This window comes from Hypanus sabinus, chromosome 5 (genome assembly GCF_030144855.1).
Source record: "Hypanus sabinus isolate sHypSab1 chromosome 5, sHypSab1.hap1, whole genome shotgun sequence".
Lineage (NCBI taxonomy): Eukaryota > Metazoa > Chordata > Chondrichthyes > Myliobatiformes > Dasyatidae > Hypanus > Hypanus sabinus.
In genome coordinates, this window is record NC_082710.1 from 135,621,428 (window position 1) to 135,648,219 (window position 26,792).

General features: G+C 38.8%; 1 protein-coding gene across 2 annotated transcripts in view; it reads left to right on the plus strand.

The window, feature by feature from the left end:
• dachc (dachshund c) overlaps nucleotides 1-26,792 on the plus strand; it is a 540,735-nt gene that overhangs the window by 275,434 nt on the left and 238,509 nt on the right. The gene's annotated exons all lie outside the window — the stretch shown is intronic.

Here is a 26,792-nt window from a genome sequence, read left to right on the forward strand (position 1 = left end):
CTGCAGATTTCCTATTAATACCAACTCTGTCTAGATGTAAAGTTTAGCTAAAAGTGCATAGGACCCAAAGTTGCTGGTTTTTGATGATATTTAGTGATTATTTAGTGAGGCACTAAGCTGAAAAATAACAGAGAATATCAGATCTCAGCAGGATTGAAGGGACAGTATCTTTGGAAGTGCCCAAATAAGGAAATCTATAAGTTGCTGTCGACAGTTCTGTGCTCCTCCACAAGGAGTGCTGCTTCACACCTTGCTCCAGAGTGATCTGATGAACAAAACCTGAAATTGTCATCTTGTTGCATGAATTTCTAGTAAGTTTTGATCAGTGTCCAACAGTATAATTATTATTTTCAATTCTCAGTGGCTTTGAGAAAATTAAATCCATGGGTGGTAATCTCTTTAAAAAGTGCTTTCAAAATCCCATGCCTTTCAAATGATACTTTAAAAAAAGTATATAAGATTTGTCTTAGCTTGCTCATAAAACACTTTCCTGCCTTCATTTTTCACTGTGTAATATATTTTAAAAATTAGCCAAAAAGTTCTGGAACTTGTGTTATTTAACTCTTCAATGTTTTTTCTCGGCGTAGCAATGGCATTCCTGCAGTAGATACTAAGGATCCACTGAGACTGGTGCCCGTCAAGGTTCAACATGCCACAGAGACCTTGAGGTTTTTGTGTGCAGTTTTTCTTGAGGTCAGCAGGCAGTAGAGCCAGTTTTGTGATAACTGCAAGACCTGCAGTATAATCATAGAATAGCGCCGTGTTGTCCATACCATTGTGTGTTTTTCTTTTACAACAGAAAAAATGGTATCTTTAAAAGAAGAATTGAAGTCACCATTTTTTAAAATGTGTTGTGCTTAATTTGCCTAAATGTTATGATTTCATAACTTTAACTCGATAACAGTCCTTCCAATGGTTTTTGCCTGTCATATGCTGGCTTTGCACCAGGATTCTTTAGGATGTTCTGTCATCTATATTGGTGTTACAACCAGTATTGTTTTCCCTTCAGTATAAACTAAAGGCTAATACTTATGCATGTTTAGTTTTAAAGGCATAGTTCTTTGATATGTGGTATGCATTTTTAAAAATGTAAAACTCATAAAATTGTTCAATTTAAGTTTTCTACTGATACAAAGGGCACTGCTTGAAAGGCAATTAAATCCTTCTCTCCTTCTCGTTCACAGATAGCTCTATTCTTATAATATAACTTTGAAATGTCAAGGTCCTGGTCTGCAAGGTGTGTTTTGCTATTGGCCCAGAAAGAGAATGTGGTGTAAATAATTCTAGTTGCTTCATTGACTACTGTCAACAACTGACATTGATAGTACATTTCAGAAGTATTCTTAGCTCTGGCAATAATTTCACCGCCATGCAAAGTGCCCAGGCAATATCAGTTTTAATCCTAGAAGCTTATGAGAGTAAGGAGACGGTCTTAGTTTTATTTTTATTGACAAATTATTCTCTAGTATCCTTTAATGAAGAAGTTGACATTTTGCTCGATTTTTCAAGGTGACTAACTCCTGTTCGGACCTCACCCAAGAAACTATTAAAAAATTATTCTGATATTTGCCTGTGTAGGCCTAAACATGATAACCCAACTTTTTTTTGTTTCTGTTAGTATTAGAAGTAGAAATCCTGATGGCTTTCCTGTCTGCTCATACTCAGGATAATCCTGATGACACTTAGTATATTGAACCCAGAGCATAACAGTGGTTAGAACTATAATGTTGAAGATTGAATGAGGTGAATCTTTGGGCCTACTAATTTTAATAAGCTGAGAGAGAATGGACTGACATCTTTTGTGGAGTGGTGGTTATAGATCGTAAATCAATTTTGATCTGAAGGAGGACGAAACGTATCTCCTCTGACCGAAAGCATACATCCCTGTTTTGTAATTTCTCAATTAGAAAGATGGTAGGAACACAAATTAAATAAATATCACCAGCTTATCTCATTTATTTTGCTGAGAAGATTAGACAGTGTGGCTCATGTAATATTAGAATTATGATTGTGCTGTACTGGAAGTCTTTATTTTTTTCTGTCTAAGAGCCACTGTCAACCAGAATCAATGACAAGGTGTGGTTTGTGTTGTAATGGAACTTGCAGGTACATCCATTATTGCCCAGAATTTGTGGTCATTGGCAAAGTGATGGTATTTGACATTAACCTTGGGAAACATACTCATTTTTTTGTGATCTTTAAGGCCACTGCTTGTGTCATGCCTTTGTACCTTGTACAATAGCTACAAGAATACTCTGGTGCCCACCAGAACTAATTGAATTGGATGAGCAACCAGTTTTCCGGTAAAGTATGTTCACAGATTGCATAGCATGGATTAAATAAATGGTAACATTTTAAATTCTATTCAAATGTTCAAAATAAGTATTAGAACATAACTCATTTGATCAAGATACTGGCTGAACAATCCCAAATAAGCTTACTAAAAATGTGTTTTGGATATTCACCTGAGAGAATTACAGTGAATATGGATCAATTTAATGGTAGTGATTAGCTAGTTTGATTGTGGCTTAATAGGCAACTAAAAGCTGCATCCTCAGCACAAGATTTTCTAGTTAATATTCAGAGTAACTAATTTATAACTAGTTTAAATCCAGGCCAGTTCAAGAACCTTTCTTGTACTGAAGTATTTTCTATGAAAGAGCTATAAATGAGTCATGAGAACTTGGGATACCCAAATAAAATAGACACGCAGATATCTTAAAACTGTAGTTGTTTTCATGTAGTAATAATAATAATGACCATTGTTAGCTTTGCCATGAATACAACCACAAATTTGGCTGGTGTGAACACATTGTCAATTTAAGGAGATATTTACAGCTTTAGAGGTCCTTCCTAATCAAAGCATCTATACAGGAAATGGTGTGGCACCAGCCTTCTTATATTTTGTCTGGAATCTTTAGAAGATGGATGATGAAAAACTTGCTGCAGTAGTGTTTTGCAACTCTGAATTTGCAAACTCCTTTCTTCACATCTACCTCAGCGACTTGTAAAAATCTGATTCAAATTCTTTTGAATTTGCAAAATTTCTTGTGGATTATTTTCAATTCTGGTGAACATTGCTAGTTCAACTCAATCCACATGCCCTGATTTAGTCTGAACCCTAGATGTTAAAAATGCAGCATAACTTTCAATGATGATGAACTTCAATCATGCATTCCAGTGCAGGTGGAAATGTACGATACAATTTATCTATAATAAGTAACATGGGATATTGATCAGCAAGACTGGAAACAGGAAATCGCGAATTACTTCTCAAATAGCCTGAAATTTGGATGAAGTAATATTAGAACTTCCATCAACTCAGTCCCATTATACATCCGACCCTTCAACATTTAAACTCCTCCAATTCACAGGGCCTATGTTCAGACTTGAAAACTTTTGTTTTGTTCTAGATCTCTGCTATTTCACTATTCGGATGCATTTTGATTCAGTGTAAAAGTTCCTGAAATTGCCTACATTGAAATCCATTGATAGGGTTTTATTTTTACCCATTCATTTATTCTAGTGATATTTCCTTGTGATTGAACCTACCGGTCCAAATTGAGCCAGTGCTTTATGTCTTTGTCACCTTCAAACACGGATAAGTGGCTTTCTATCCTACCCCAGCTTTCCATTCTCACTGAAGTTGAACATTCACGCCAATGTCTTGTTACATTGCTTGATTGTCAAGTGGAAATCAACCAGTTGCCTCGCTGAACTCTTCTACAAATGATATCAGTATATTCCTCATGGGGAATTGAGTGTGCTGCTAGTTGGTTTTCTGAAGCCTACAGCATAGTCTGCAGTAAGGCGATTGTCAGCTGCACAGCATGCTATGAAGAACACTGATCTTCGGGAATTCATCTGATTTCTTGGTGGGGCACAGCTCACAGTGCAGTGTCTTCATGGTTTCTTCTCATCCACTGAGAAAGATGTCCAAAATGGTAGCAAAGGCACAGGAAAAGGCTGATAAAGTAGTGGTAGATCAAAGTGTAAAAAATCATAGCGAAATGACTAAGATCTTTAAAGAATGGAGGGAATAAATGTTCAACAGTGCCAAATTCTATGACGAAATTGTATTGCTTCAAAGTTGGAAATAGGATGGGTGAACTAAAGTTTTGATTTAACCATTTAATGCTAATCTTGTGAGTGGTGAAAGTGTGGCTGACAAGAAGTTGTCAAAGGTGAGTGGTAGATGTACCTTGTGTGACTATAACCGCCTTTATACCAGTAAATACCAAGTTAGTTCTACAAGGAAGTTTACTGGTTTCCTCAAGCCAAATGATGAAGATGGTCAGAATACTTTAGATATTGGTCCGGAGAATCCCATTAAATTTTAATTCACTGCAATTCATCCTGCTCCAGTTTCTATTACTATGAATTTATGTTCTAATTACGTATCAGCAACTTCAACAAATGTGTTACCTGATGAAGATGTTAGTATAGAATACAGTCAATGATGTGGAACATATTTCCAGCAGACTGAAATCAAACTGGTTTCCTGGATTTCAGAAGTTCCTATATTTGACAGATGTGGAATTTGCAAATCATTATAAGCATACTCCTCACTAAATTATTGGAAGAAAAACAAATGCATCCAAACCACATGGGGGCTCTTCATTGATGTATCCAGGATTAACTGCTTCTTTAATTGCTTCGGATTATTTTTTATAAAAGAGCAACATTTATTTTGTGACTTTCTCAGTCATATGTGTTTGCAGTATTTACAACCACAAAGTACTAGCAGAAGTAACAACTAAAATCTTACTGGAAACACAGTTTGAGTGTGGCATATGTCCCCAAACAGCAATAGGATAAGGATAAGGGGTCAGATAATCTGTATTAATGCTGTTTATTGAGGGATAAATGTTGATCAAGGCATGGGATAGAAAAACTCATACTCTTCTTCAAAAACATTGACATAGGAATGTAGAGCTCTTTGGTCTCTGTACAATGAAGAAAGAAAAGGTTCCAAGGTTCATTTATTATCAAAGTATGTATGCAGTTACAACTCTGAGATTTGTCTTCTCCAGATAGCCATGAACCAAAGCAAACCATGAAAGTCATTCAAAGACAAACATCAAACCCTCCAACACACAGAAAAACCTAACAAATTGAGACAAACAGCAACAAGAACATCAACCACCCCTACCCCCCCCACACTAAAAAAACTACAAATCGCGGTGAACGGCAGCAAGAACATCAACCCCACAAACCCTCTCAGCAAAACAATGAACAAATCACGCCCAGCGAAGAAGATGTCTAAATAGCAGCAAAAGTGTAATATTTCTTCTGCAGAAGGGTAAGTGTGGTATGCATCATAACCTCAGCCTAGATTTTGTACTACAGATCTAGCATGAGATTATAATCCATACTTAACTCAGAAGTTTAAGAGTGGCATTTCAATGCCAAGGAATATGAAAGCCACATTCAACTATCATGGAAATGGATGTGAAACTTTCCAGTAGAAAGTCCCTGGAGTTCTTGTCAACCTAACAGAAATATTCAAAAAAATGGGTCTTAACCGTCGATATCCTGTTGAAGCTGTAACTACCGTTGCACGAGGCAATGGGGAATTAACAGGCATATAAGCTGAAGGGATCCCACAAGCATATGATGAAATAGGTGGAGCATCTTAGCTGTTAAATAACACCCCAGTGTTCAGATGGAGAGCCCCAATCTCTATTTACCAGGATCACCTGCAGGAGAGTTTGCATCTTATAATACTGTAAATAACCCAGAACGAGATTCCCTGGAAATAATTCCTGTGAGATATATGCATTGGAACAGGACCAATTTGATGGCTCCTTCAGATAAACTGGATAGAAATGATCCAGTGAATGGGCTCCTCTACACTGTAAAATACAGCAATCATGTGTTGTAAATTTTGTAAAAAACAAAGTCAACCATTTTACAGATCTTTTCCACCTTCCTGAAATATCAAAGTACTCATTGCACAATTTTCATTGTACAATGGCCTTCCTGGTTTAGATGAACGTCAAAGCACCAAGCTGAAAATTTAGTGCTATTAACAATTTGACAGTGATATGCACGGAGCATTCAAAGTGACACTCTATAATCTGTTCGGTACCTTACAATATTTAGTTTATGGGCTTTATTTATGCATCATTCAGCTATAGATCTAATCCTTATTTTTCTAAGTTGTTGTGTGTTATTTGTACTGCTGTTTTTTTTTTACCTTGGTTCGGAAAAACATTGTTTCTTTGACGGTATACATGTATGTAGTAAAATGACAATAAACTTCACTTGACTTGATGAGTTCTGTTGTGCCCTCAATGTGGCAATGTACAGGCTGTAAGCACAAAGTCAACTGCTCACCTTGTTGACAGTTTTTTCTGCAGTCTCTTCTCAAAAGGATCACCATGGCTGTCATTGCCATCTGCAAACTCTTCTAACCTCTGCTAGTGGGAAGTTGAATTTTGGACATTGTCACCATACAGAAACCTTGTCACTGGGGCAGTCAAGCCAGCTCGATTATAAATTCTATCCATAATTGCTTAAAGGCTGCTTCATGATTCACCAGGTGTAAATGTAATTCAAGACACTGCATGACATCAACAAATGTGTTTGCATGACATTTTTTCTATTGCCACTTCAACTAAGGTTTTGTTTTAACTGGTTTGAAGTAAATGGGGTTAAAAGTTTAATTACAGAAGGTAGCGTGAGCATTTTGAAAGGGCTCATATTTGAGTTTGCCATAGCGTCAAACAACCTTTAAGTACAGTTGTGTGTGTGTGGAAAGAAGTTAAATTACATCAACTTGAGCTCCCATGGAAGTGGAAAGTTTAGCTTCCATAAAGGATTAATGTGAGGAATCAAGCTAAGAACAAAACCAGAGCATACATGCACAGATGTATTCAAACATATGCATTTGTGTAACAACCTGTATTCCACTAAATTAGCTTCCAATATGATGGCATAACATCGATTTCTCCTTCTAGTAAAAAAAAGTCCCTCCAACTTCCCTTTTCTTCTATTCCCCACTTTGGCCTCTTACTTCTTCTCAGTTGCCTATCACCCTGTGTTCCTTCCTCCTTCCCCTTCACCTATTGTCCACTCTCCTCTCCTATCAGATTCCTTCCTCTCCAGTTCTTATCTTTCTTACCAACTTAGCTTCACCTTTCACTTTCTAGCTATCCTCCTTCTGCTCCCTCTGACCTTTTCATGCTGGCGTCTTCCCCCTTCCTTTCCAATCCCAAAGAAGGGCCTCAGCCCAAAACACCAACTACAGATACTGCCTGAGCTGCTGAATTCCTGCAGCATTTTGTGTGCGTTGCTTTGGATTTCCTGCATCTGCAGAATTTCTTGTGTTTATGGTACACATTAGGAGATTGAGTAAGCCAGTTGATCCCTCAAACCAAGTCTATCTGTAGTAGAGTAAGATCATGGCTAACCAGCTTATGACCACAGCTTAGAATCTATCAATGAAATTGGAAATTGTACTGTCAACCCCATTATCCAAGTCATTTTGCGAAGGTGAGTCTGTAAAGCGGATTCCTGTGGTTCATCGTTTGTTACATATTGCCAACCAATAAGAGTCTCATTTATTACTTCCCTCTGTCTCCTGTTAGCTAAACGGAATTTCTTCCATGCTAATATGTTACCTCCTGCATCGTTTGTTCACTTATATGCCATGTTGCATGACGTGGATGATCATGGTCTTTCCATGACCATGATTGTCCTTGGCAAATTTTTCTGCAGAAGTGGTTTGCCATTACTGCCTTCTGGATGAAATTCTATTTTCTGCAATAAAATTGACATAGCTCCTTTATCAAGTGCTGCTGGGAATCAAAATACAGTTTATTGGCCTTACTCTTGTTCATAGAACATGTCACATTATTAGAAAACTCCAATAAGCTGATCAAATTTGATTTCCATTCACAATGGCATATGAACACGCTCACTTTTTGCATCTCCTTTGATGACATTTTGCACACCACTGCTGCCGATCTTTTCCCACAGCAACTTTAGAACAGTGATGGACTCCAGAATGTGCCAGTCTCTGCATTTAGCCTGGTTTTAAGTATTCGAGCTACAAGTACTACTTGACCACTGGCATGCTTTATTGTAGACTGGTCAATGGTGCATGGTGAAAGATGGCTTATGTGTGGTGCTGATGATGACCTCACAGGGTACTTCTGTGTCTAGTCATGTAGCTACGTACTGAGTTGTACAAGAATCCTAAATATCATGAACATGATACACTGCACACCACAAATATCATAATAATCCATGCAATGATTACCCTAAAAATTGTGAATGTAAGCAGTCAACCACTCAGCCTCTTTAACCTTTTTCACCAGGTTAGATAATGGTCTGTATGCATCTGAGCTTCATTCATAATCTTTGGTTCTGTAAATTCTGATATTCTTGCCTAAGAAAATCACCAACTTTTTGATTGACTTTTAGTCACAAAAGCCTACATGAGGAGAGGATTCCGTGTGAGGAAGTGTTTCCCAAGTTTGACTCCACGTAGTCTGACTCTGATCTTCAGATTATGCCTCATTTTTCAAACTCTCCCACCAGAGGAATGAGGTTCTCCTCATCTATCTTATCAATTTCTCTAAAAACCTTGAACACATCACTTAATGGACATCACCCTTTTACCTCCTCAACTTGACTGGAAAATTAAGCTTCTTTTATGTCACCTGTGATCATAGTTAATGGCTTAAGTCTAAATATTCTAAACTATAACTTTATGAAGGTCAAGGTAGTTGAATCAGGAAATACTATTATCCAGAAGATATTTTGGAAATCAAGAATGAGAAACAAGACTCATGGTCACACCATTTTATTATTATTACAGGTCAGAAAATGACAGCATGTGCCAGCGAACAAGGCAGAGAAATAACAAAGGAACTGTGTCTGTATCCAAATTATAATCCAAATTATAAGTGGTTATACCTGTCTGTAAACGTAAACTGGAACAGTGACTGGCTGTAACAAAGAATTGTGAGCACATGGTTTTCTTTTCAATCTCTCTCCCTCCCTCATTTGGATTATTCTGCCTATCATCCTTCGCCACTCCTCAGACCACCTATCACCAGTGGCACCTGTCTTATACCTCTCTCTCTCCATTTCACACTGGCTATTACCTCTCTTCATCCTTAGTGCTGATGAAGGGTTTTGACCCAAAGTACTGACTATCCCTGTACCCCCTACAAATGCTACTTGACTCGCTGAGTTCCTCCTGCAGCTTGTTTCTCACCCCAGATTCCAGCAACTGCGGTTTCTTGTGTTAGGCACGGTTAGAATGTTTGTAATAGGCAGAGTATTTGAAAAATGTAAATGCTTAACATATCTCCCCAACAATTTCAACAGTGCATGTCCAGATCCTTCTTAAATGTTATGAGAATACTTCCCTGTACCAACACCTCAGGCAGCACATTTCAGATTCCAGCCATTGCCTGTGTGGAGAATATTCCTCTTCAGATTCTCTCTAAACCAACTGCCTGCCACCTTAAACCTGTAAACACGAGGAAATCTGCAGATGCTGGAAATTCAAGCAACTACACACACGAAATGCTGGTGGAACACAGCAGGCCAGGCAGCATCTATAAGGAGAAGCACTGTCGACGTTTTGGGCCGAGACCCTTTGCCAGGACTAACTGAAAGGAAAGATAGTAAGAGATTTGAAAGTAGTGCTTCTCCTTATAGATGCTGCTTGGCCTGCTGTATTCCACCAACATTTTGTGTGTGTTGTTACCTTAAACCTGTCCTCTTTTGTCACCTTTGCAACCTTCAAACTGCTTTTGCCTGTATCAAAATCTGACTATTCGCATGACCTACTGTCATGCAACAACATGCTCTTCTAGAGTTTTTTTTTGTTGATCTCTCACCAACTCAGCATTAATCTTTTCTCGTTGTTCTGGCTGCCTTGGTTTGAGTAATCTTTTAGAAAGATTTTCCAGTTGATATATGCTTGCAGTACATGAAAAAGGGACTGAAACCTCATGGGCACTGCTACAAAAAGGTGAGGGAAGTTACAGCAACCAATGAAGTCCAAATAAATTTCTGTTCAGATTAAAAAAGGTGAGGGTGGGTGGGGCTGCTGGTTTAATAAAGATTAGTTTCCACTGGAGATAACACATTAAGATTCCACAACATATTGACTTCACTGATACAAACAGGGTCAAAAGCGAAAAAATAAAACATTATCAACTCAGTGCTCACTTATAAAGGAATTAATCTAGCAAAAGCTGCTTTCATTGACAGTGACATAGATGCAGCCTTATAGTGTATCAGGAAGAGATTTCTGCTCTGGAAAAATATTGAAGGTGGCTTTTGTGCCATATTGTTCAGGAGCCTCAGCATTTTACATTGCAAAACAGAATAGGCTTTTCCCTCAGACTTCAAACCTATCTCCATAGTTAAGCATGGGATGCTAGCCTGTCTGATGTTAGGATCTTGCATGACATTACATTTTGCTTGATAGCATTCTTATGAACTTCCTCGGAGATTGGTTACTACGTGGTTCCCAAACATTTTGGGTTGCCACCCCCATGGATCCCAGACCACTTCCCCTGGACCCCCTCTCCCTTTCTGGCCATTGCATAAAAACTATAAAGAATTTTGATTTACGATGCACAGTGAAAGAAAGTAGGAATTGCAAATTCAAAACAGTGAGAAATAATTGCAAAAATTATTCAAATCAACAAAAGATGCTGCAAATAAAATTATTTCTCTTTTTAATTACAGTAAAAACAATTTTCATCAACAATTTTAGAGAGTACATTAGTAGTCCAACTATTCACTACATCATTGCTTTTACACCTTTCAATGAAATGGACTGGCTTTTTTCAGAGATACCAGGCTCTCAACATCATGCTGAAGGAGTCTCAGATCCTCATGTTTGATCATTTGCATTCTGTTTCATTGCTTTGAAGGAAGTATACCAACTGCACTGAAACTGTGCTCCACTAAATATGATGTTGGAAAAGCAATAACAAACATCTTGATCTTTTTCTACAGTGCATGATAGGATTCAGAAATTTCATTCTGCAATTGAAAAATTTGATACAACTTTTTAAACAACAGCTTCAGCTCAAAGTCAGTTTGTAGCAAGATCAGTTTTTCCTCCATCCTACTGAGTGTTCAGGAATGGATTTATTACCCAATCTGGAATTTGGATTGAGAGAAGATCCTGAAATCTGTCTTTATGTGGCTCACTGAAGTGGGCACACTATACTTGAAGATAAGTCTTCTGGTATTCTTTGTTTCCTCTTTCAACTCAGAAAGACTCAGAAGTTGTAAAGTCACGAGGGTTAATGTTGTACTTAAATAGGGTTAACTTGGACAGAAATGTAGAAATGATTGATTTGACTGTGATGAGATTCACAACATTTCCTTGTAATTGAAGACTGATCTGATTAAAATTTGAGATTAATTCTGACAAATAAGCAATGTCACACCCAATATTTTTGAGTTGATTACTGAAAGAAGCATTTGAGACTTCAAAGAATACTATTAATTTTAAAAAGTGCATAAAAGTATCTCAGACAGCTTCCTTTTGAGAACCACCTGATTTCTATCTGCAACAGCAAGCGTTCAAACTGTTCATCATTCTCAATATAAAGTCCTCAAAATAGTCGAGAATTGAGAGTATGGGGCTTGATTTTATTTACTGATGTTATAACAGTATTTAATGTTTGGTGCAGCTGATTACTTAAGTGTTTTCATGACAAGACAGTCTGTAAGTTACACAGTAAATGATAAATAAGTTAGGTACATTTTCAAGAAAGTAATTACCCGATGCTGGCATCCTGTCATTGACTGTGCACCATCAGCTGCACATGCAAGAATGTTGGTGATCAGAATGTCCTTCTCAAAATTACTCAACAACCCAAAGTATTGACTCACCCTTCATACCTGCTTTTAGCCCCCTTACAAATAACAGCTCTTGAACTATGCTTTCTGTCATCTTTTATGAAGTCAACATAACCAAGAAGCAGAGATTTGTGTCCTGGCAAAATTGACTTATCCAACTGCAGAGGAAATTCTGTTGTTCTAAGTATGTTGCACAATGTGTCTTATCCATTCTCAGATATTTCATCTATTCATCTTTGAACAAAGTTGTCACTGGCTGGAGTCACTTTAATTATTTAATTTGTTGACTTGTGTAAAACTGTACTCAGAACCTCCTTTACTGCTGGCAGAATTAGATCTCTATTTGTATGGGGCAAAGAGCAATGAAATGTTGCTTGAATTACGCAAACCATGGTCTGCTTCAAATATTTACATTATGGATTAATGATCATTTTCAATTGTCTATTGTTTGTCCAACCTCAAGTACTGCTATCAATAATGGGAAAAGTTATGACATCATCATTGCTCAGACAAAATCTGACTGTCTGCCTGAAGGTATATAAAATGGGACAGTGATATCTCAGTTGGGCCATGGGCTAGAGAAATGCAGCTAAGACGTTTCAAAAGGCCAGAATCTGGACTTTACCAGAACCTGAATGCTATACCCTAATTCACTGGAATTGCTTCACTACATGATTAGAGTATGGGGGTCGTATTAGCTAACGCTGTATTACGGTAATGAATGGCAATACCGCTGGGCCTGGAAATTACACAAAATCGTTATTCCAGATTTCTTATGATATGCCAAGTACAGAAATAACACATTGCTTTTGAACAACAGTAACACATTTCAAGCAAAGTGTAAGAGAACTGTGGGTTAGCAAGAGATAAGGGGAATACATGATCATTGTAATCAATTATGAGGCACTGAGGATCACTGCCTATAATAAGTAATTTATTTCTTAAATTAAGCCTGTAATCCTTCAATTGTCTTCCTCCTTTGTTCTCTCTCCCTCCCTTCCCCAATCACTCGTTTTATCTTCATTGCCCCCTTTTGAAACTCCCACAGCCCCAAGGGGTAATATTGCCCACTTTGTGAACCACCAGTTAACTACATAAAAGTCATAAATGTTGGCAGTAGGCACTGGTGTATTCAACTGACTAAGAAAATTAATATAGTCATATGCACAACTACATGTATGATCAGGTACAATGAAAAACTTACTTGATGCATTACAGGCACATAGCATCTGTTACACACCATTTATGAGATAAGTATAAATTATACAAAAATACAAGAAAGAACATGATTAGAACCGATAAAAGCAAAGTCCATTGTAGTGCAAAGTGTTCATATTGTGACCAGCCTGAGGTTCTGGTTAGGGTTGTGTAGATTACTTCAAGAACTGAATTAGTTGAGGGGAATTAGCTGTTCTTGAACATGGTTGTGTGGGATTTCAGGCTTCTGTACCTCCCGATGCTAGCTGCAAGAAGATGGCATAGCCAAATGGTGGGAATCTTTGATGGATGTTGTTTCATCAGAAGGAGTAATGCATTCAATTGAATACGATTATATTCCTACAGCGGAGGAGGTATTTGGAGGGTTGAACCTTCTTACTGCTTTATTTCTTCATGGTTTTGGAACTATTCCATTAGGATTTATTCATGCTTGGCAAAAATCGGTTAATTTTGGCTGTTGTATTGAACTCAAGATGCATTAACATTTAATATCCATAAACACAAATAATTCAAAATAACAAGAGCTCTTGATCTGATGGGATTTATCAGTGCATTGATTCTGCAAGCTCCGCAGTGAAGCTTTTCTACAATTTGAAATCTACCTACTCTGATTATACAGCAGCACACCTGTGATACTGCTGACATTCGTTAGACATGGTGATACAAGTTGGCCTTATCTCTAGCTCTTTTAAAGAGAGAGTGGATTTCATCATCCATGGTGTGTGCAGGAGCTGAAGCAAAGCTACTCAGCAATCTGCCAAGGAAAGGTTTTGAATCCCAAAAGTGACCACGACAGTCACAAAATCTTGTTGCTTACACCTAACAAGGTTTTAGCTGCTTGGTTGAGTACTGGAGGCTTTTCAGAAAATTGCAGCAAGCCGACCAAACCCCTGGAGCAAAATTCCACAGGTTGATCAACTTTAACAAAGTCTCCGTTTTCTTTCCTGTAGTCACGCACACTTTGACTCTTATCCCTTTCCCTATTTTGCTTTAATCTTCCCATCTTCTTCATGTCACCTCACTGTCCAGTGCACCCAATTAAAAGAAAACGCAATCAGTTAGTGAGGTGTATGTGTGTATTTTGGAGATCATGTGAGTCGTTCTTAAAGCAAAATGCAGTATCTGTATGGATGTCATTTATTACCAGTAGCTTTCATTTGTGGTAAAGGAATTAAAATATTCCATTCTATGAGATTTTCTTTTCACCCTTTGTTGAAAGTACTTGCAATTGTAAACAACAGAGTGTATTGTGATTGAAGGTATCATCATTATCATTTACAGTATTTGTGAGTGTAAGGCATTGAACTTTACTAAGAACTCAGGAAGATACAATTGATACATGCTCTGGAGTAGGTCATTGTAGACTTGTTTTTCCCCTTAAACTAGTGATGCCTAATTACACCAATCCCTTTTGCCTGCAAACACTCCATATCCGTCCATTCTCTGAATATCCATGCGCATACATAGAAGCTTCTTCATCCCCTCCATCACCTCTGCCCCCATCAGCTGCCCTGGCAGCACATTTCAAGGATTCCCATTTTTTTGTGTGCAAAATAAATACTTGCCCCACACATTTTGAACTTTCTCCTTCTCAAATTAAATGCATGCTGTCTAGAATTCAACGTCTTTATCCTGACAAAATATACTGTCTAGCTAAGGTTCTCATAATTTTGTACAATTCCATCATGTCTCCCCTCAGCCATTACTGTATCAGAGGGAAAAAACAAAGTTGTTTAACCTCTGTTCAGAACACCTGCCTTCCTTATAGCATCCTGGTAAATCTCACTGCATCCTCTCCAAAGCCTCCACATCCTTCCTATAATGGGGTTCAAGAGTTGAGTGACCCATAGTTGTGGTATACATTAGGTCTGATAATTGCAGATTTTGATGGTTTTTGGTGTAATTTTGCCACCTCATCATCATGAAGGAATGTAGAATTTGGACCACAGCATTCCTAATTTGCTCTAAGCCTCTTACTTGGTATTGGTTACTTGTAATTTGTCAGTCAGGCAACAGATTTGTCCCATTCATTCAGAGCCAGTTTGGGATGAATAAACTTAACCGAAGAGCATAATGTGTTAAAGGATAGAGGAAATAATGGATGTGGATAGTTACAGGAACAGCGGAAGAGTGGTGGGAGAGAAACTGGTGAGAGGATCAAGGCCAACAGTGTGGGGCTAGTGTAGGAAGTTGAAGAGCTGGCAAGTACAGGAAAACAAAAGAAGATAAAAGCAATTATACGGTAGCTTCCCCAAGAGAGGGAACATATGTAAGTAGCTTCCCCAAGTGGAAGCTCACTCTGGACTGGTGTTAGTCCAGCTTCTACATATAATTTTGCATTGCTACTATTCTACTCTATGTACTGTGTAATGATTTGACTGTATGAACAATATGCAAGTCAGGACACTGTACCTTGGTACATGTGATGTATAAACCAAATGAAATTCAAGAACAACACCAGCTTGTTCCTCAATAAAGCACTGCTTGTCAATGTAAATTCGGTTTAAGTCACCTCACAGTACTCATTTCCCTTGCACCTTGCATGTGCTTAGCTTAAAGTCACTGCAACTGGGATCACGTAAACCCTTTGGGCTTGCTGGAAATTAAGCGCACTCTTAAGCGCAGACCAGAAATATGTCCAGCAGAGTTTTCTTCATGAAAAATTTGTTGAGGAAGTTGAAATGGAGAAGCTGTTACTGCAGATAAGCAAGCTGACAGGGTCAGACTAATTGGCCTGGCTGAGATCCTCTGATTAACAGAGAGCTGACATGCCAATGAAACTAATAGAAAAAAGCTTTATCTCTTCCCTTTACATGGTAACCTTGAGCCATAGGCCCAAGCTGCATTATAATTCTAGTAAGTGAGCCATAGAAGGCATGGAAAAGGAGGCATTAGCACTTTGAGTAAAATATATAGCTGTGATACCTATCCTCCTCCATTCACAATAAATTGCTCCTTTGCTTTAATATTTACTTGCTGGGATGAGATGGCCATCTGCGAGATGAAGAATGGTCTGCCAGTAGCACTTGAAGGTGACCTGTCAGTCGGGATGGACAAATCTCCCGCTTTGTGAAACATACAAAATAAATCATTAAAGCAGGCAGTTGCACAGTCCACGGTTTAAATCACCTCAGATTTATTATTGGAATTAATGCTTCATTTGGTCAGAAAAATGGAGAGTGGGGAAAATCACAAGCACTTGAGGGGTTTCAATACTGGAGCGGTCCTACTATTGATTACCAGGAATGTCTTTCTGATCTCTTGTTTATATCAGGCACAGCTTTGTGACGGATTTGCTGATCTGAGCTAATGACTTACAGATAAGGTGGAAGAAATGCGGTGTGTCACAGCTGATTGGACCTGATAGCAATACAAAAGGCATTTGAACGTGTGCCTCAGAACTTTGAAAGGCTTCGAACCTTTCCAGTGTGTTAGTACAGCAAGGCAGAATTTTTTTTTTATTTACAAAGAAATGCATTGACATTAACATCAAAAGACATGGAGTTCTCAGAAAGCAAAATACACAGACAATGCTTCTCGTTCCTAACCCAATAATAGGCTATGTGCTGATTCACATGTAGGGAGCAGCCACAGCTATCAGCGGCACACACTTGGCTGCACGTATGTTGAGCTGGAAGTACAAGTGCCCAATGCAATGGGTGCCACACCCACTCTACCACTGGAATCACCATTGTGCCTTACTGAGGGGAGAGATTGTGTGCACTTTGCACCTGCTCTCTCAGGGAGGGCTTGTGTAAAAATAACATGCCCTTTACCAACCCTGTGTGAAAATGGACTTTAAAATTTTAGACATTTGATGATTAACGTTTTCTAAATATCTGTTTTAAAATATTTAATTCCTTTTGTTTATTAAATATACATAAACAGTTCAAAAGGCTTTGATGAGAAATGCCGTTAATGCATTACTGCATTACAGGGCTGGGCCTTGGCATAAACCACCTGGGGCCTATTTGTTACTCAGAGCCTGCCTTACCTCTTGCCATTCACTCTCTGAATCTGGAAAAAGTAGAGGTGAGTTGGTGGGTACAGTAAACAGCACAGTGGTGACATCAAGGATCCAGCCTCCTTGCCTCTCCATTATCATTTACCACAGCCAACAAGAAAAGGGACTTTGAAATAAAACCTACGGTGTGAGAGTACTCAGCAGATCAGGCAGCATCTGTGGAGAAAGAGACAAGTGACAGTTCAGTTTGCTGACCAATCATCAGAAAACAAGGGTATGATGAGCTTCATATAGCCAATAATGTGTCTTTAAATTTCTCTCTGAGTTTTGTTGAATTGTTTAAAACATCAGCACGGTGCCTGAAATGATTGAGAGGTAGTTATTAATGGTTATAAGCTAGATTGGTTGTAGCTGCCCAATTAAGCTTGGATGTTAATCAACAATAGTCATTGTGGCTTCAACTACCTGTGTCCTACAGTTTGAAGTTCCTCCCTTATCTTCACCAACACTTTACCTTTCCTCCTCCATTTAATGGATTAAAACTGATACTGTTTACTAAGATTTATTTTATCGCCTAATCTAATATTTTCTCACAATGCTTTGTGTTAGTTTTTGTTGATATACCTGTTGTGAATTGTCTTGAAATGTTTGGTATCTTAGAAATGGGCAGAACAGTGCTGTGGCAGCTAGCACTGTTGTTTCAGCTCAAGGGATTCCAGTTTGAAGCAACAGGAAAGTACTGGAGGAACTCAATGGGTTAACAACATCCATGGAGGGAAATGGACAGGCAAAATTCTGGGTTAAGAACTTTCATCTGAATTGGTGAAGGATTTTGAACTGAAATGTCAACTGTGTATTTCTTTCCATAGATGCTGTCTAACACTCTGAGTTCCTCCTGCATTTTGTGTCTTGCTCCCGATTTCCAGCATCGGCAGTCTCCCTTGTGTAGATGTGAAAAATGTGGAATTTGGTTAACAGGCTCCTGTATATTACCCTTTAGGGTAGGTAAGTGAAAAATAACTGAACAAGAGCATGTGAGAGATGATAAACTGCGGAGCTGCCAAGAAAATAAAAGGGAGAGAATGGAGCGAACGGGATTAATCTTCTGGAAGGTAGCGTAGATAAAATGGACTGAATGGCCTCCTTATGTGTTATAAACAATGTGCTGTTCCTTGTTTGAGAAAATCAAATCCATATCTTAGTTAATTATAGGCTTGATTTATCTGGGACTTCAAAGGTATACATCCTCCCAGTGAAAGACGAAGGGATGGTGGCAGCTGCAACAATCAGTAGCTCATTCTCAAATCCAATAGATGCCTCTAGCATTGAGTTGCGCTCATACCAATGGGTTTGGAACAGCATGCTAATACCTCCCAAAATGGATTGGTAGCATTAACCTTAAGAAATACCCATTGCATTTCGGACCCAGATAACTCAGAGTAATATGCTGCCTTTTAAAGTGCTTTCATCAGCCCAGTCTGTGTGCTGTGATGATTTGCACCGACCCTTGCAATATGAATGTCAGTCTCACATCTCTGACGTGACAGTGTCCATTATCAACCTGCAGCTGGAGTTTTTCTTTATTCTAATAGCAATTACATCTTGCTTTGTAGTATAAAAAGACATTAATAACATTTATTTTGAAGCAAAATGTTATTTTGATTTTGGAGTTCAGTGGAACAGTGATCTGGGCTGGAAGGTATTGGTTCAAGTCATGCTGGCTCATCATTGCCATGACAGTCAGTGAGAAACTTGTATCTAATGGACATAAAGCATAGAACAGGCCATTCAAACCACAATTTTGTGCCTATCTTTTAACCTACTCCAATATTAATCTAACGTTTCCCTCTTCCATAGTCCTCGATTTTTCTTTCATTCATGTGCCAATCTAAGAGTCTCTTAAAATATCTCTAAAGTATCTGCCTTTAAGACTATCCCTGCAGTGCATTCCACACACCTATCACTTACTGTAAAAAAAAAACACCTTCCTCTGATATCCTTCTATAGTTTACTCCAGTCACCTTAAAATTATGCCCTCTTGTATTAGTCATTACCATCCTTGAAAAAAGCCTCTGGCTGACCATTCTATCAATGTCTCTTATCATCTTGTACATCTTCATGGAGTCACCTCTCACCTCCTCCGCTCCAGAGAGAAAGGCCCTAGTTCACTCAACTGTTCCTCATGAGACATTCAGGGCAGCATCCTAGTAAATCTCCTTTGCAACTACTCTAGAGATTTTGCTTTTTTTCCAATCATAAAAGGACAAGAAATGAACACAATATTCCAAGTGTGGTCCAACTAGAGCTTTATGGAGCTGCAACCATATTTTGCGGCTCTTGGAGTCATTCCCCCATCTAATAAAAGCCAATACACTTATTAACTTGCATGGCAGCTTTGAGGAATCAATGGATGAGGTCAGCAGAGGCCCACTGCTTCCCTGGCTTCACAAGGCTCAAGGGAACCACTCTATTGGACAAGATATTACACTGTTTGTCCTTAAACAGAATGGTCTTTAATTCTGTAAAGTTCAACAGCAGCTTTGTGTTGCAATATGGAAGGTTGGCAGTGAGGTTGACAATGCCCACTAGTCCAACATTTACAGCCATTAGGGGACTTCAGTGCTCTTTAGGGGGATTGGAAAGGGTTGGTGCAGCTGGGGTTAATAGAGATCGGTTTAGTCATTAATCATCTATATCACTCCTTTGTATAACTTGAGAATGTATTTACATTTATCTCAGTGTAAGAATAGGTTAGGACAGTGAAGTTTCTAACAGTAAGGATTGAGAGGCTCAGGTGAGCTGATCCTCTGGCAAGATGGCGCAATTGCCAAGTGACAAATTTGCAGAATTTTGTTTCAAGTGGCAGCATGATGAAATGAAGGTACAAATTCCAAATTTTTGTACTTATAAGACCATAAGATATAGAAGCAGAAGTTGGCCATTCAGCCTATCGAGACTGCTCTGCCATTCAATCTTGGCCTAATCCAATTTTTCCAGTCATCCCCACTCCCCTGCCTTTTCCCCATACCCTTTCAATGCTCTGACTAATCAAGTAGCTATCTATCTCTGCCTTAAGTGCACCCAATGACTTGGCCTCCACAGTTGCTCATGGCAAACAATTCCACAGATTTACCACCCGCTGACTTAAGTAATTTCTCTGTATCTCTGTTGTGTGGAAGTCCTTCAATCCTGAAGTTGTGCCCTCTTGTCCTAGACTCCCCTATCATGGGAAATAACTTTGCCATATCTAATCTGTTCAGGCGTTTTAACATTTGGATTGTTACTATGAGACCCCCCCCCCCCCCACTCTCTTGAATTTCTGGGAATACAGCCCAAAAGCTACTAGATGTTCGTCATACAGTAACCCTTTCATTCCTGGAATCATTCTCGTGAATCTTCTCTGAACCGTCTCCAATGTCAGTATATCCTTTCCAAAATAAGGAGCCCAAAACTGCACTCAATACTGCAAGTGTGGTCTACTTGATGAATGACAGGAAAAAATTTTGAAAATTAGGGCTCCCGAGGCTGAATTTTGATTGCTGGAAGAAAGTTACTGCAAGTTCAAACAAAAGAGAATTTCAAAGTTCGCAAGTTCAGTGCTCAAAGGAAATTTATTATCACAGTTCTGATATGTCACCAATTACTACCCTTAGATTCATTTTCTGGCATACATTTGCAGTGGATCACAGAAATAAAATGGAATCAATCAAAAACTACACGTAATGACTGACAAACAACCAATGTGCAAAAGACAAAATGAACATATACAAAAAATGGTAATAATAAATAAGTAAATAAATAAATAATATCGAGAACATGAGCTGTAGAATCCTTGAAACTGAGTTTATAGGTTGCATTCAGTGTAAGTTCAGTGTCGTGGTGAGAGAAGTGGTCCACACTGGTTCGGGAGGCTGATGGTTGAAGGGTAATAACTGGTCCTAAACCGATGTTCTTAGATATCAGACTCCTGTAGGAGAAGTCAGGAGAATGGTCTTAATGCCTTTTGGTCTTAGGTTGGACAATTGTTTAATTAATTTTAGTGTTAGTTCCTGTGATGTATGCTAATATCAGTTTTGTACTCCAGCTATACAAAACTCTCTCAGAACTAGCACTTTATGAATTTGAACCCAGCAACTCAAAGCAATGTCCAAATACTAAAAGCCACTACAAAAACTACATATGGGTGGTTCTGCTATGACATGAGAGTTCTGTTTCTAAGAAACCTTGCAATACAGAAAATCATCTTACTGCAGAACAGATTGTAGTTGCCTTTGAAGCATAGATTTAAACAAATTTCCCCAGTAGCAATAGCTTTATAATACAAATATCGTTTCCTAATCTACCAACGTGTCATAACCAATTTACATTATCGAAACATGCATTATAGCAGACTACCTCAATGGTTAAAATAAATTTATTACTTTAACCATTAAGTTGCATGCTATCTTGGACAATGACTCCCATCCACTCCATAATGTACTGGTTAGGCACAGGAGTACATTCAGCCAGAGACTCATTCCACCGAGATGTAACACTGAGCATCTTAGGAAGTCATTCCTATCTGTGGCCATCAAACTTTACAACTCCTCCCTCGGAGTGTCAGACACCCTGAGCCAATAGGCTGGTCCTGGACTTATTTCCACTTGACATGATTAACTTATTATTATTTAATTATTTATGGTTTTGTATTGCTATATTTCTACACCATTCTTGGTTGGCATGGCTGTAACAAAACCCAATTTCCCTCGGGATCAATAAAATATGTCTGTCTGTCTGTTATGAAAGTACATATATATCACCATATACAACCCAGAGATTCATTTTCTTACAAACATACACAGTAAATCTAAGAAACACAATAGAATCAATGAAAGACTGCACCCAATAAGATGGACAAACAACCAATATGCAAAAGACACAAACTGTGAAAATACAAATATACCGAGAACATAAGATGAAGTGCCCTTGAAAGTGAGTCCATAGGTTGTGGGAACAATTCAGTGATAGGGTGAGTGAAGTTATCCCCTCTAGTTCAGGAGCCTGATGTTGAGGGGTAATAACTGTTCCTGAACCTGGTGCATGGAACTTGAGGCTTCTGTGTCTTCTTCCTGATGGCAGCAGTGAGAAGAGAGTATGGTCTGGATGGTGGGGGTCCTTGATGATGGATGCTGCTTTCCTGTGACAACACCCCAGGTGGATGTGCTCAATGGTGCAGAGAACCGTGATGGAGTGGGCTTTATCCACTACCTTTTGCAGGATTTGCAACCTGCAATTAATAACACAGATCATCCCTGGGTTGTGAACAACCCTCTTATGGACACTTACATACATTCACACGAGCTTCCATGATATTATTCAGTTCAGAATTCCAGCATAGATATGAATGACAGAAATAGTTTCCTCCCTCCTCTTCAAGTAATTGTTCCTTCTTATCAATGTTTTAATGTCAGTCATTACAATATTATGGAGATATGATTACCATATGGAGTAATTGTTGTATTTTCTGACTTATGGACAACATTGACTAAAGTTCATGCGTAAAAATGGAACCCATTTATTCCCCAGGGACTACCTGCATTCAGCAAAAAAAGTTTGCAGTATTTCTGACAGGAATTACTCTGAGTAGGAGACAGTACTTCATTGGATTTTGAAAGATGTTAAAGTAAAACTTTACTTTGACCTTGGTTGCATAAAATAAAAGTGCTTTTAAACTTAATTTAGCAATAAGTTCTAGTATCTTGCTTATAGAGGAAACATTTCAGAACCCAACCAAAACACTGACTCTGTTGTTTGAGTTGATGGAATTTGAGGTGATGTGGATTATTCCTGCTTTTTAGTTGAAGGAGAAAAAAAAGTTCTTATATTTCTATAGTACCATTCATAAAAAGGATCATAAATAGCTGTTACATATGTATAACTGCACAGTTTAGGATAACTTTAGTATTATGAAATGGAAACTGAGCAGTGAACTTGACACACTGCACAACATCTTTGTTTTTTAGTCAACAAGTCACTTAAAAAACAGTACCCTATTGACACTGGAAGTGAAAAAGGCAGAAATATGCTAGGTGCCAATAGGGCTAGTCACAGTTCTTTAACATGTGTTTTCTTCCTTCCTTTATATACTTCCAGTATCTTGACCATTTATACCAGCTGGTCTTTAATCTTGGCCTCAGCCTTGATTTCCTGCTTGCCCCCCTTAACCTCCTAAAGGTCCTCAGTGACTCTGCCTCTGCAGCTTTCTGTAATTGTTGATTGGTTTACTCTGGTCACATGTACCTAGGTAACAGTGAAATGTTTTGTTTAACATAACATTCATACAAGCAATTTCAAATTATAAGTAGATCAAGCAAGTACAAATGGGTGAGCAATAACAAGTTGCAGAATAAAGTGTTACAGTGACAAAGTGCAATGCAAATGCAAGGACCACACCAAGGTACATTATGATCTCAATTGTGTGACTTTATTGTACAAGACTTCCATCCTTATAACAGCAAGGATGGAACCAAGATGGGGGCTGCGGCGGAAGACTGTCAAAGCTTGCGGTGTGATCTTGACCAGTTGGAAAAATAGGCTGAAAACTGTTAGATGGAATGTAATACAGCCAAGTGTGAGTTGTTGCACTTTGGGAGGGAAAACCAGGGTCGGATTTACACGGTGAGCAGTAAGGCACTATGGAGTGTGATAGAACAGAGGGATCTGGGAATATAGATTGATAATGCATTGAAAATGGTATCACAGGTAAATGGGTTAAAAAGAGAACTTTGTTGGCATGGCAGGCCCCATAAATCAAAGTATGGAATACAACAGTAGGATGTTATGTTGAAGTTGTATAAGGTCTTCCAGCCAGGTATAAGTATCGAATATAACCAATGTTTCGATGACAAATTCCACCCTTCATCAGGCATGATGCCTGGGTGTGTCCAGTCCAGTGATATTTATACCTCCATAGTTCATCCCTGCTGATTGGTTAGTCCTCATCCAATCAGGTTTCCATGCTCCCACCTGTCTGCAATTGAACAAAGATGAAGTTCTTGCTCCATGTAACTGGAATTCGATAGTAAACGAGGTGGGAGAGTGGATGCCTGATTGGATGATGACTGACCATTCCAGAGGGATGGACTACTGGGGGTATAATTACCACCAGACTAGACATGCCCAGGCTGCATCCCTGATGAAGATAGTGGAGTTTGTCATTGAAATGACGATTATAATTAATATTTGTACCCCCGGCTGGAAGCCCAAGAAGAGTTTATCCGTGACGTATGTCGGGAAAACACTGGATCCTTTTTGTGCAAAATGTTGGTGAGGTCTAGTTTGGGGTATTGTGTACAGTTCTGCGCACTACCTACAGGAAAGATGTTGTTAAGCTAAGAACTGTGTGGAGGAAATTTACAATGATTTTGCCAGGACTTGAGAACTTGAGTTATAGGGAAAGTTTGATTAGCATAGGACTTTATTCCATGGAGCATAGGAGAATGAAGGGAGATTTGAATGAGGTATACAAACTTATGAGGGGTATAGGTAGTGTAAATGCAAGCAGTCTTTCTCCATTGAGGTTGGATGGTACTAGAACTGGAGATCATGGGTTAAGGGTGAAAGGTGAAATGTTTAAGGTGAACATCTGGGGCAACTTCTTCACTCAGAATATGGTGAGCTTGTGGAACAAGCTGCCAATGGAAGTATTGGATGTGGGTTTGATTTCAACATTTAAGAGAAATTTGGATAGTGCAGATTAATGGGAATAGGCAGATTAATCTTTCAGCACCAACTGCATAGGCTGAACAGCCTGCTTCTATGCTGTAGTGTTCTGTGATTCTATGACACCAACAGCAGGATAAAAGCATTCTGAACCCGTCCATGTGCTGGACAGTGTGTGCTTGCAAGATTTTGTATCTTCAACCCCTTGGAGAAAGGAAAAGGGTGAACGACTAAGGTATGAGGGATGTTTGATCACGTTGGCTGCTTTCTTTAAGCGTCGGAAAATGTAGACGAACTCCATGAGGGATGGATACTGAAAATTTCCAACCCAGACAGTAGTCCCTCCAAGAGAATAAATTCTCCTCATTTCCATCTAGAATGGGTGACCCCAAACTATGAAAGTAGTCACCCTGGTTCTGGAAGACCTCATAAGGAGACAAGCCTCCAGTATTTACACTGTGCCAAGCCCCCTCAGACAGTGAGATTGTCTCTCATTCTTCTCACCTCCTATGAGCATAGATCCATCCTGTTAAACTCTTTTTCATAGTAAAACTTAATCCCAGAAATCAATCTAATGGAACTTTTGTAAAATGTCCTCAAAGAGATTATACGTACTTCTCTTTAATCAGGGGTCCTCTCAGTGTTTTCTCACCAACAGTCTGTATGGGTTGTAGCAGGAATTCTTACTTTTGTATTCCATTTCCTTAGCAATAATTACTTGCTGTACTTGCATGGAGTTCTTTGAGTTTTGAATATGAATTTACCCATATCTCACGAACAGAACCATTCTGTATTCTTAACCAATTTAAGCAATATTCTGCTTTTGTATTCATCCTACTAGCCTTCTTCCACATTGTCGCTGAGTAGCTAGCAAATGAATGAAATAGCCTTGAAAATAACAGAGACTGCAGATGCTGGAAATCTAGAGCAACCCACAAAAAGCTGGAGGAACTCAGCAGATTTGGCAACCTCCATAGAAGAAAAGGGTAGTTGATGTTTCAGAGGCCCTTTATCAGGACTGTAAAGAATAAAGGGGGAGAGTTAAAAGGAGGGGGGTCAGGAAGGGGTGAAGCAAGAGCTGGCAGGTGATACGAGAATCCAAGTGATGGTGTTATAATGTAGAGACCCATGTTCAAATGTTCAAAATTCAAACTAAATTTATTATGATGAATAAAGTTATATATGGCAGTTCAGGAGTCTGATGATTGCAGGGTAATAACTGTTCCTGAACCTGCTGGTGTGGGATCTATACCTCTTGTCAGATTTTAGTGGTGAGAAAAGGCCATTGTTTGGAAGGTGGATGGTACTCCTCTGATATACTAAGCTTAACTGGTTGTGGGATGCATCTGATTCAGTAACTTCAGCAGAGAACAATTTTCTGAAGGACTCTCAAATGGAATTTCTTTTTGCAAAACACCAGGCATCCAGGAAAAAGCCAGGGAACTTGCAGGCCACAGAGCAAAGCTTGGCACTTTCTTATCCAATTCCCTGCCTTGTTGATGTTAATGAACCTGAAATCCTCACCATAATTAGTTGTGGGAATTGTTTATATTTCCTAACAGATGATGTGCTTATAATGAAGCGAGTGACAGAGAATTTGAGCCCCTCTGTGGTGCTCATTCCCTTTCAGTGTCGAAGGCTGAGGAGAAGCTTTTAAAGAAAATAGCTATAAATTGGTTTTCTGTTAAGGGACGGCAGTGAAAGGATTTGCATTTATATAGCACCTTTCATGACTTAGAATGTTCCAAAAAACACTGCTTTAATAAGCATTGCTGAATTAACACAGTTAACCTGAGAAATTATTGGCTGTTGCAAAGAATTATGGGCAATATTAAGTGCCTGATGCCTGCTTCAGCCTGGCCTGTTGTATAAGAAGGGCCAAGCCCAAGTGAAGGCTCCGCATTGCGAGCACAGCTGTAGCAGCCGAAGAGCTAATTGCTCCTTATCTCTCCGTCCCATTCATCTTCATTTCTTCCCAATTACTGGGAATTATTGGTGCTCTCCGATGGATGTGAAAGTTAATCCTTTTGGCTTTTGTGGTTCAACTCACAATTTGAAGCAG